This window comes from Octopus bimaculoides, chromosome 2 (assembly GCF_046866305.1).
Source record: "Octopus bimaculoides isolate indiv1 chromosome 2, ASM4686630v1, whole genome shotgun sequence".
Taxonomy (NCBI): domain Eukaryota; kingdom Metazoa; phylum Mollusca; class Cephalopoda; order Octopoda; family Octopodidae; genus Octopus; species Octopus bimaculoides.
In genome coordinates, this window is record NC_142929.1 from 64,017,524 (window position 1) to 64,031,095 (window position 13,572).

At 34.4% G+C, this 13,572-nt stretch overlaps 1 protein-coding gene across 2 annotated transcripts in view; it reads right to left on the minus strand.

Annotated features, from left to right (window-relative positions):
* LOC128251080 (uncharacterized) overlaps nucleotides 1-13,572 on the minus strand; it is a 334,287-nt gene that overhangs the window by 216,083 nt on the left and 104,632 nt on the right. For both annotated transcript variants that reach the window (XM_052977429.2, XM_052977434.2), the window contains one exon: nucleotides 594-650. The gene's annotated coding sequence lies outside the window, so the exon portion shown is untranslated. The remainder of the gene's footprint in view (nucleotides 1-593; nucleotides 651-13,572) is intronic.

Below are 13,572 nucleotides of genomic sequence, written 5' to 3' on the forward strand. Positions count from 1 at the left end.
TTTGTCTAGTTACCAATCTTGCCCCACTAAGTCTTTGGGACTCTTTTAGCTAACTGTGTGATTGCAGACGAAAAAGAATGTCTTACCGGTTCGATCTTGTAAATATCTTGCGGTACAAAACTACAGTACATAAGCATTTACGGAAAGATATTTTGAAAAGTTTCAACATAAAATGCATCTATATAAATATAGCAGCAACCTTTCGTTCCCCTTAAAGCATTGAAGAGAATGTACGATTTGCACGTTAGTAACATCACTGAATTAAAAGAAAGTGAGAGGGAACACAGCAGAATGTCAATGGAAATTGTTACGGCATTAGTGATATCATTTTAGATTCTGAGTTCAAATCCTTCTTGTGGCATCCATAAAATCGAGTTCATTCCACCACTACAGTCTTCAACATATTTACTATCAATTGCGACTTTAGGTCAGAATTATTGTTGTTTTTAAGGTGGAAACGCCAGGAGAATCAATGGTCTTGCTGTAATATTTTACGCCATTTTTTGCCTTGAAATGGAAACCTTGTAAAACAAGTTTAGTTATTTTAAAAGAAATTTAAATAAAAATAAGATCATATAAATGAAAGAACTCACCTCTAGTATATGCTTTTCAGTCAGGAGTTGTAAACATATCGACATGTTAAGGAAGCCCTGAATAATAATAATAATAATAATAATAATAATAATAATAATAATAATAATAATAATAATAATAATAATAATAATAATAATAATAATAATAATAATAATAATAATAATAATAATAATAATAATAATAATAATCATAATAATAATAATAATAATAATAATAATAATAATAATAATAATAATGCTTTCTAATTGATGTATCAATGACAATGTTTCCCTACAAGAAATGGAGAAAGTTTCAAAGTATAAAGAACTGGAAATAGAGGTAACTCGAATGTGGAGTCTAAAAACAGAAACAATTTCTATCATAGTCGGCGCATTAGGTATGATAAAAAAAATATTCAGACAAATACATAACAAAATCTCTAGGACTAACAAATATATATATATATATAACATACAAAAAATCGCAATACTAGGCGCTGCACATATCCTGCGTAAAAATTTTCAATACAGTAAGAGCATCACAACAAGCTACAGCACACACCCAAAGCACACATAGCTGCGCTCGGTAGTGCATTGAAAACACGTTATAAAAATAACTGAATAATAATAATAATAATAATAATAATAATAATAATAATAATAATAATAATAATAATAATAATAATAATAAAAGTGTTGTCATGTACATTGTTTTGTCTTGGTATAAAAGATATTCTGCTTAATACCACAGATTTGCTTCTCTGTTGTTTGACTTTAACCAGTTGAGCATGTCCCTTGGTGGCTGACGATATGTGCATCTCTGATCATGAGCACAAGTAGTAGGGGAGCATCATAGCCATGTGTTGAGAGGAATTCTTTGGGGTTTGAATAATTCACCTTTAGAAACATGGGTGTTTTTCTCAACATCCTTAAACAAACCTTATTCAGGGACCTTTTGAGTGGGATGGGCTACTCAACCTGAAGAAAATTCTAACTGGGCCTCACCTGCGAGGCCATGCGCTGTTTATCTTGATATGAGATCACCATGTCGTGCACATATGGTTGTGATGCATGTGCCTGGTGGACCCTTATCAGACGGGTAGTAATGGGCTTTGTATATTTTACCCCAGTGTCACTTTGATGGCATGCACCTTCTCTCACTCAATAATAATAATAATAATAATAATAATAACAACAGCAACGTTAAGAAGAACACCAAAATGAACAAATGGAAATAAAAGGAACTGCGTGACCAATTCATACAACAAACTGAAATTTTGGGATGTGAAGTCCGCTAGCTTTGGTTGATGGCCGCGAACTTGAAATGAAAAACTGAAACGATAATTATGGAGGTTCAGAAATAAGCCATTAGAAAAAATCTGTTAGATGCAATGATAGACAAACTCTGTTAGACACCAAATGCAAAATCTATCTGAAAGAAAGGGGCCGATAGTGTCAATCATTTTTTTGAGTGCGTGCGGTGTAACACAACAAAAGGAATACAAGCGTCGTCATAACTGTGTAAGCAAAAAAACGCATTGGGATGTTAGTCGAGTGTGTGACTTGACAACAACAGAAAAGTAGTATGAACACGAACCAGAAGCTGTGATAGGAAATGAGAATTACGAGATCATGTGGGACTCCGCCTTAAAAATGGTCCATACTATTGAGACATGAAGACCAAACATGATCATAGAGTAATTGTTTTAGTTGTCTTCAAAAGTGAAATTGATATCCAACAGTTGCTGTGTGCATCTACTGATTTAAGTTTCTATCTCTCTTATTCTCTCTTTCTCTTTCACTTCCTTTGTGTCCTTCTTCTCTCCCGCCTGTGATTTAACAATGTGTATATGTATCTGTGCATCTACTTCTCTCGCGATGAACGCCGTCACCACTCACTGTCTCTTTCACTCTCATTTTCTCTCTTTCTCTCTTATTTACTCTGTCCTCCTCTCCTTCGCTTTGCCACTTCTTTGAAGTGTGACACACACCACAGATACGTACAAAAACCAAACGTTAGGGTATTAATCGTATTGATAACAGTAATGATGATGATGATGATGATGATGATGATGATGATGACGATGACGATACTGATGATGATGATGATGATAATAATAATAATAATAATAATAATAATAATAATAATAATAATAATAATAATAATAATAATAATAATAATAAAAGTGTTGTCATGTACATTGTTTTGTCTTGGTATAAAAGATATTCTGCTTAATACCACAGATTTGCTTCTCTGTTGTTTGACTTTAACCAGTTGAGCATGTCCCTTGGTGGCTGACGATATGTGCATCTCTGATCATGAGCACAAGTAGTAGGGGAGCATCATAGCCATGTGTTGAGAGGAATTCTTTGGGGTTTGAATAATTCACCTTTAGAAACATGGGTGTTTTTCTCAACATCCTTAAACAAACCTTATTCAGGGACCTTTTGAGTGGGATGGGCTACTCAACCTGAAGAAAATTCTAACTGGGCCTCACCTGCGAGGCCATGCGCTGTTTATCTTGATATGAGATCACCATGTCGTGCACATATGGTTGTGATGCATGTGCCTGGTGGACCCTTATCAGACGGGTAGTAATGGGCTTTGTATATTTTACCCCAGTGTCACTTTGATGGCATGCACCTTCTCTCACTCAATAATAATAATAATAATAATAATAATAACAACAGCAACGTTAAGAAGAACACCAAAATGAACAAATGGAAATAAAAGGAACTGCGTGACCAATTCATACAACAAACTGAAATTTTGGGATGTGAAGTCCGCTAGCTTTGGTTGATGGCCGCGAACTTGAAATGAAAAACTGAAACGATAATTATGGAGGTTCAGAAATAAGCCATTAGAAAAAATCTGTTAGATGCAATGATAGACAAACTCTGTTAGACACCAAATGCAAAATCTATCTGAAAGAAAGGGGCCGATAGTGTCAATCATTTTTTTGAGTGCGTGCGGTGTAACACAACAAAAGGAATACAAGCGTCGTCATAACTGTGTAAGCAAAAAAACGCATTGGGATGTTAGTCGAGTGTGTGACTTGACAACAACAGAAAAGTAGTATGAACACGAACCAGAAGCTGTGATAGGAAATGAGAATTACGAGATCATGTGGGACTCCGCCTTAAAAATGGTCCATACTATTGAGACATGAAGACCAAACATGATCATAGAGTAATTGTTTTAGTTGTCTTCAAAAGTGAAATTGATATCCAACAGTTGCTGTGTGCATCTACTGATTTAAGTTTCTATCTCTCTTATTCTCTCTTTCTCTTTCACTTCCTTTGTGTCCTTCTTCTCTCCCGCCTGTGATTTAACAATGTGTATATGTATCTGTGCATCTACTTCTCTCGCGATGAACGCCGTCACCACTCACTGTCTCTTTCACTCTCATTTTCTCTCTTTCTCTCTTATTTACTCTGTCCTCCTCTCCTTCGCTTTGCCACTTCTTTGAAGTGTGACACACACCACAGATACGTACAAAAACCAAACGTTAGGGTATTAATCGTATTGATAACAGTAATGATGATGATGATGATGATGATGATGATGATGATGACGATGACGATGCTGATGATGATGATGATGATAATAATAATAATAATAATAATAATAATAATAATAATAATAATAATAATAATAATAATAATAATGATAATATAATGATAATGATAATAACAACAACATGTTCAGTAGATAAATTTCATTGAATAACTTCCGAAAAGAGGACATATGAATAAGTTTAGAAATTTTATGATTATGACTAGTCATGTGTGGATAATTTAAGCCATTACACAAGCTGATAGTTTAATTAATAATGGTATTATAGTAATTAGTCATAAATCTGACGTGTGGGATATGTTACTTATAAGAGTAATGTTTCGTCAGATTAATCAAGAAGTAATGAAACAATGGGCGAAGCACGTGGCATTTATGTTAAGAACAAGAAAAGGAAACTTGTTTTAAAATGTAAAGGTCAAGCGTAGGAAACCTTAAGTTTAATTTTCAACAATAGAAGCTACATTCATTGAGGTGTGTGTGTGTATTGTCAAATGACATTGGTATAATTAAGTGAGCAAAAAGGACTTCTAATACCTGTGCACATTCTCAAAAATATTTCCACCATATGGACAACAACACAAATACGTATCTGCTTACATTTATTAGCAGAAACATAGAGGTGAACCCAAGAAATAGGATTTGATAGAACGGAATGGTTAATACACACACACACACACACACAAGAACATACAAATACACACACACATACACTCTCACACAGACATATATGTGTATGCTTTCCTCTGGCCGTGGCCGTGTGGTCGTTTATGGAGATAAGAAGCCCTTTAGGTGTGCCTGAAGGGTAAGAAGCTTGCTTCCCAACCACATGGTTCCGGGTTCAGTCCCACTGCGTGGCACCTTAAGCAAGTGTCTTCTACTGTAGCCTCGGACCGACCAAAGCCTTGTGAGTTGACTTGGTCGACGGAAACTGAAAGAAATCCCTCATATATATATATATATATATATATATATATATATATATATATATATATATATATATATATATATATATATATAATCATAAATATATAGGGCTCAGCATGAGATGCTATATATATATATAGTCAAAATAAGCACATGATATCAAGTAGTGTCTCTATTTAACTGAACAATACAATCATTACATCAATTTAAATGCAGTGCCATATTCAGCTGTACAAATAAATAAATAGAATTTTAACCAGTCGGACACATTAATATAACTTGTCTTAAAATTGTAGCTAAGAATTGACTACACTTCCAAGAATCGCATGAAGCCAATTGGAGCCATAGTGTTGTAAAGTATTGTAATTTATTTCTGATTCATTTATCTCTTTATCAACTACTCTTGTGTTCTTTCCTCCCTGAGGGAAAGGGATATATATGACAATATTTATGACCATACCTAGCCATGAGCTGTCAACTCACTCTTGCCCTTTATTCAAAACAGACAGTCTTCTAGTCTTAGATTTATATGCATGTGTTTGTTTGTGTTAATGTAAATTTACACATTTTTTGCGTATATATATATATATATATATATATATATATATATATATATATATATATATATATATAAGGCTTTAACTAACAACGATATTGAAAAAAGTTCGCATTGTAAATGCTCAAACAAAATCCTATTGTGATTTAGAGAAATAGTCTGTATCGTGAGTTTCATAGACTCATTACGGAAATTTTCTCCTTACGGAATATTTACTTAAAATTAGTGAGAAAACAGAGACAACTACCTGTTTGAGTGATTATAGTTGTAGGAATTGTGAGCAATATCTGCAAATAGGTGCGCTGGCATTATCGTTTTTCTTTGGCAGATGTCACAATACAATATTACCGTAAGTCCCGACATTTCGACTTCTCATTGGGAACTGTTTCATATCTCTTGTCACTTATGCCCTTATGAAAGCCTTGAAAATCATAAATGTTATATTGGTTTCCCGAACAACCCGATGACTTATGGTTATATAAAATACATGGTGGTACCTGAATGTGGTATCAGGCTCTGGCTGAAACCGATGATAAAATAATAATGAATATGCGTTTATCATAATGGATAGATTGTTTCCTCAAGCACGCAAAAACTGAGTCAGTTTGATCATTCATAGTATCTAATTTAGTATCTCTTGTTTTGAGTGCTAATGCTACTGAGGTTGACCTTCTAAGTGGTATATATTTTGTTTGCATTAATCAAATATACGTTCACTTTGTACAGAATCATATCAGTTACATGAAACTATTCTAACTTGACACAAACATAAATAAATAAAGACATGCATTAAAATTGATACATTTTCTTCTAAATATTCTAACTATTTACTTATAAATTCATTGCTACGGAGTGGCTATGCAAAGTAATTTTATTGCTTCTTTCAGTACTGCTATTTTGAATAAGAAATTGTTGTTCAGCATGTACTATAGTGTCAAGAATGACTCATAAACTCTATGTATTATTCGATTATTCCTACTCCTAAAACTGAAAATATAAGATACAACTCATATTCAATTAAAAAATCATAAATCACAGGTGGCTGCTAACTTTCCAACTGACAGCTAAGAGCAGTCAAAAGCTACAGTTTAATAAAATAGAAAACAAACCACTCGAAGATCAGTTGTAAACCACGACTGCCTTTTAACTCGAATCACAGCCAACGTTTGTGGGTGAGATAGTTTCGCTTATTATATCGATCACAATATGTTTACTAACGAAGTGGAAACTAACAACTGCAGAAGAGTACAGGTGACTTCTCTTGATGTGCTGAGTACTTGAGTGAAACCATTCAGCTGTTATCATAACTTGTTAGATACTATAACTGTTGTTAAAGTTTCCAATATCTCCCCAGTAAGTTTGGTATCTATTTAAAAACAAATCAATGCTTGTCTCGACTATTCGGAATTGAATCTATCCGTTCATGCGAAATCAGAAACTACAGATTTTAGATAAATTTGCGTTGTAGTATTTATACATCACTCAAAGACGTTGAAACTGATATTCAAGTCAAATACAAGGTTATTATCAGCTGAAATATGCTTGGGTAATATTCGAATCCGTAAGAAAGTCATTCGCTGTTTTGCCAGCTGATTTCGGTGTATTTACACCATTTGCCTACACCGAGCAATTTTCTCAATGACAAATCACAGTGAATGGCTTTCTTACGGTTTCGAATATGCTTATAAGTATTTGAACTGGAAATAACCTTGTATATAAACACATCACTGCTGAGCGCTGCTACTCTGTAATTTGCTCACGGTGAGCCACCGATTGGTGCTACCAGCCATTGTACGATGACGGGAATATCATAAGAGAGACAATCTCTCTTACCCGCTCGCACCGCACCCAGTCCGGTTTCTGTCACTAAGAGGAAATAACCTCTCCGAAATACTTGCATCTCACAGTATGGGTAGGTGGCGCTGTGAGCTGATTTTGGTGTATTTACATCATTTGTCTACAGCGAGAAAATTTCACTATGACAAAACATAGTGAATAGCTTCCTTACGGAACTGGTAATGACCTTTTATTTATACACATCACTGCTTTACGCTGCTACCCAATAATCAAGTCAAAGAATTTTAGGTAGCAATTTACGAAGAAGCCATAGGTGAAAGGTTACATCTACACTACAGCATTTACGAGTAGCAGCTCACTACTGGCAATCACTACAAGCAAGGAATAAAATTATAAGTTTTGTGAAGACAATATCTATATATTTAGCAGAGTCCAGACATAGTGAAACTTAAAATTAAAAGTTAATTCGAGTAAATAAAAGAATACGAGTATGTATAACATCCTATGTCGGGGTGAAATGAAAATGTGTAAATACTGGATTTCAATATGCTGATGCGCATCTCTGTGTAATAGTATACATTATTGCATGCAGAAGCAAAACAGCAGAGTCTGGAAAGGAAGTTAATTACTGAATTTTGTCACATCAAATGTTATCTCTATAATTATCTGTCTTGTTAAAGCGCTGTTGAAATCAGATAACCTTACTCGCCATTTTCTTGTATGAGATATTGCACACATAGCTGCCTGTTATTAGTAAACTCTAAACTTTTGTACTGTTACTGATTTCAGACACTGGAGTGTAACAATTATGAGACTAGCTTCTATAGCAGTGTTGATTACATTGACACCAATAGTTTTATCATTGACTGGTATGTATTTTTATCTCACAGAGTTTTAGATTTTATTGGCTGATGCTGTTTCCCCCATTAATTCGGGAGTGTTTATTGTTTGTTACAATTTGCCGTTGATTGTAAATAAATTGTTTTCTAATAGGCGCAGATGTGGCTGTGTGGTAAGTAGCTTGCTTACCAACCACATGGTTCCGGGTTCAATCCCACTGCGTGGCACCTTGGGCAAGTATCTTCTACTATAGCTTCGGGCCGACCAAAGCCTTGTGAGTGGATTTGGTAGCCCGTTGTATATATGTATATATTTATGTGTGTGTATATGTTTGTGTGTCTGTTTATCCGCCCAACATCGCTTGACAACCGATGCTGGTGTGTTTACATCCCCGTAACTTAGCGTTTCGGCAAAAGAGACCGATAGAATAAATACTAGGCTTACAAAGAATAAGTGATAGGGTCGATTTGCTCAACTAAAGGTGGTACTCCAGCATGGCTGCAGTCAAATGACTGAAACAAGTAAAGATAGTAGTATTTTATCTTAGCCCCGTCTTTTCAAACGTTTAAGGACTGCATTTTCCAATGTGTCATTCATGTTATAATGCAGTGAGATATATTTTCAAGGTTTGGATATTATTTCTATTAGATCGAGCAAGCAGAATGGACCGTCATCGTAAGCGTCGGTCACCATTTCATGCTTCGTTGTGTTAAGCTATTAGCGTGCCTCTTTAATTAATCTTCTAGATTTGTGTGAAATTCTCTGAATAAAATAGATCTGTTCTTAACTATGTATTTCCTGTACAGTTTTGTTTTGTTGTGTATGCTGTAATTCGTTGCAATTGTTCCTTATTGCAAATGTATAGTGAGCTGGAAAGTAAGAATTGTACTTCTATGAACATTCACACTGTTAGAGACTCATTATTAACAATATAAGTCACATTGATACTCTGCCGCACGTTCACCCCACCTACTCCTACGGGGCTGGATTTCTTATAGATATAGCGTTTAGCTTTAATGGTTTTCTAGTGAAATAGTAGCGTTAGTGCATGATTGTGCGCAATGCATTTCATGTTATATTTGATGAAATTTTTATAACGTGTTCACCAATTCTGTAGCTAGTGTAAATTTACTTCATATAATAAACCTTATGTGGCTTGTTATTTTTGACGACTCTTGTCTATGATGTACTTATTCTCTTTCAGTTTATTGTATACAAGTTGTCAGTTTGTTTTCTTTTATACTATACATTGCTTCGAGTAGCTCATTGTGTGTGTGTGTGTGTGTGTGTGTGTGTGTGTGTGTGTGTGTGTGTGTGTGTGTGTGTGTGTGTGTGTGTGTGTGTGTGTTTCTAAGAGTTTTCATCACTAACATTTTATATCTCTATAGATGTTTGCTGTTTTCGCAATTCCCAAGTGATACACACACCCACACACACACACAAACACACACACACACACACACACACACACACACACACACACACACACACACACACACACTTTCACATACACATCTTAACTTCATTAATTTCTATAGTGTAAACAAAAATATTATGTCTCTAATTTATATTTCGATGAAATGGCAATATTGTTTCACAATAGAAATATTTTTATCACATCTAGAAATGGAGTTATTGTATCACAAGCACTTTTTATTCAAGCTGTTCTCAATATAAGATTTTAGAATAGAGTTGCTTTTCAATGTTAACAAAGAGCTACTCTTATTGACCTTGCTTTCAATAAAATGGCACTAACTAATCAATCCAGACGAGGTATCCAGAAAGACTTTTAGTTGATCACTCACCCATCAAGTAATTTCAGCCAAATTTTCATCAAATATGACCGTGTTATCTACAAAAGTATTTAAATAATAAATTAATAGTAAATATATTATGCCAGAATAGCACTGATTAGAAAGCGGTCGGATGGCAGGATTTCCAAACATGAAAGTATTTCTCAAAATAGTGCGATTACAGTCAGAGAGCATCAATGGTTACGAATCTGGAGAAAGGCACTTAAGAACAACCCATAAAGGTAAGTATTGTGAAACAATCCTCAAAATACCCACACAATTTTACTCGAAAAATAACAATAACACAGATAGTAAAACTTAGAAACAAAAAATACTGTTCTTGTTTAACTTTCCGAGTCACATGTCCGCACACAAAAATGAAAGTGTCATACATAATACTTAATAAACAAAAACTACTAACGGCACTAACCGCAGCTTTATGGAACAGAAAAATTTCATTCTTCCTAGAGGAATTTATATTATGATAATTCAGATAATTATCTTTCCACTGGAATTCAGAAGATTCAGCAATGAAAATTATGCTAAAAGAAAAATTAACAAAACCATTCGAATAATAACGTATGAATTTGCAGTTACTACATAGATAAAACAAATGACACTCTCATACTTATAGGAAACGAGAGTAGACAAGAAATACAGGTATTGAAACTTTAAACTAGCGATACCATACATACAAGGGGCATGATAAACATTATATATATATTTATTAATCGCGTGCGTGTATGTGTGTGTGTGTGTGTGTGTGTGTGCGTGTAGGCATATAATATATGTGTATGTATGTATATATATATATATATATATATATATGGCGGTGCCCCAGCGTGGCCACAGCCTCAGGGATGAAACATTAAAAAGAATATGTATATATATATGGGTGGATTTATAAAGCGGGATCTACTGTATGTATGTGTGCGTGTGTGTGTGTGTGTGTGTGTGTGTATGTGTGTGTTGTGTGTACATACCGACCTCACCAATTCTCCCAGCTATTTGCTTGACACTCGGCTACGACAGTTTCACACACACCTATATACACTACAAACACATAGTTAATCTTACCTTCTATAACAATCTCTCCCCTCACCCAGATATCACATTGTACTCCTTACACCTACCTACTATAACCACTTGGCAAACAGTTCCCTTACTTCCAGATCATCTCTTATCCATTGAAATAAAAATGGCATCACTGGATAAAGTAAGAGCATTTTTATATATTGTAAGATTGCGCAATGAAATGGATTCCAGTGAGATAGAAAATCAAAAGGACACAACTTAGACACTGCAGTAATACATTAAAAATATTATTTTACAGAGTTATACAACATAAGACAAAATATAAAATGAACAAATACAGTCTTAATTACACACTAAATAGCCGAACTCTTAAAAATCAGAGATACACCCACAGTTCATCAAAACAACACACAGCAGAGATAAAATTCAGCGTTAAGCATCTAAACAAAGAAATCAGAACGAAGTAAACCATAGGTAAAGAGGAAGCCAGCAAACATTTGTTTTCAACATAAACACAAAGCAACAGTAAACATTGTAAAAAGTAATTAGCTTGTCAATAACAGAAACTGTGACATTGCTTGTATCACAACAGCGACATGAAATAAATTCCTTTATCATAAAAATCAGCTTCCAAAGCCGTTAACGCATTGAATAGTGAAGCACAAGACAAAAAATGCGTGCCTTCCCTAATACCACGACATTAACTCATTCAGTCTGTCAGATATTTCAAAGAAAATAATAGAGCGATGTAACAACATAACAACTCGAAGGAAAATTGTAATCATTTTGAAGCCTAAATGACCAAAGTGAAATAATGTTATACCAATAGATCATACAGAGATATAACAACTCAAAGGATTCCGTGCGAAAAAGAAATCTGAAAGACACCCACCTAAAACATATAAGGCCTGAGGTAAACACATTGCTCTCTCCAAACTTTACGGCAGATTGTGTCAAGGTTGTCAAGGTTGTAACTATTTTGAAGCCTAAATGACCAATGTGAAGTAATGTTATAACGATAGATTATCTTCCTAATCACACCTTTAAAAGTCCGAGACGACTATAACATAATTCACACCCGTCAAATCACAATACAGAATTAAGATCATTGCACATAAGGAATATACAACAAGTCTAAAGCCGAAAATATAAACTATGACTTTGGCAACAAACAACCTCCAGCATGTAGAATTCTAATTAGCGTCGGAATCAGCAAAACTTTCATGTCCATTTCTCATTATTGACTCATACAAAAAGACACAATGACATCTTGAGGACTAAAACAAACAGAAAGCAAATTACCAGTTCGATCGCCATGCATGATAAAGGAAAAGTCTTCTGCAACTTGCAATTTCCCAATTGGAGTTTTAGAATGATCCGGTCTTTGATCCATATTTTTACCCTATAGAAATAATACCATTCTATACCTTCTGAAAACATAGAGAAATCATTCTAGCCACTATTGCACAACTTTTCAAAATCTATTGAAATCATCAAGAATCATCACTGCGCAACAACAGGAGCGTCTCATACAAATCTACATTCACAGCTAATACAAGAATACACATTAGAGTAGAAGTTACAAAATGAAAAAGAACAATAACAAATTTGTACGTGCAACGCATTAAGATCCAGCAAAGCTTACGTTAGTTCTAACTCGCCCTCTAATCTCTACACAAAAATCACCGGTCATAATAGGTTGTATAAGGATAACATTCGGACACAATCTAGACAACTACAAAAGTAAAAAAAAAAATATGGTGACAGACTACTTTCTTTTGCAAAAGGGACGGTTGCCGCGGCAAGCTTCAACCTTCTACAGTCCCAGTCACGGAAATAAAAGCCACGTTTAAACATTTAGATTTCTATACGACACATCGCAAAGCACTTTGACATTAACATCCTAAAAGTAATCACAGCATCATTTGCCTCATTAATCCCCAAAACTGAACTTTATGCTTTTCCTTGATAAAGCGTACCATCGTTTTTCTGTCATGTGTGTGCTTTCGCTTGATTACTCCCAATATTATTTGTTTCTTTCTTTCCTCCTTACTTTATCTTAATTAACTTGTTCTTCATGGGACTTTTATCTCGCTTTCTCTTGTTTTCTCTTTCACTTTCTCTTTCTTGCGACATATTTATGTATATACATATTATACATATATATGTGTGTCAGTGTGTGTGTGTGTGTGTATAATACCTATATATATATATATATATATATATATATATATATATATATATATATATATATATATATATATATATATATATATACATATGTGTGCGCGCTCGCCTGCGTGTGTGTGTGTGTGTAAGCGTGTGTGCAAGAATTTTAATCCCTAGCAAGACAAAGTAAACACAACAAACAGAAAATTCCCTTCATCGGTTCATTGGGAATCATTGCGATATCGGCGTCTTAGGACTGAGCCATTACCTCCAGTAGCATCAACAACAACCAATAAGTATTGCTGGAAT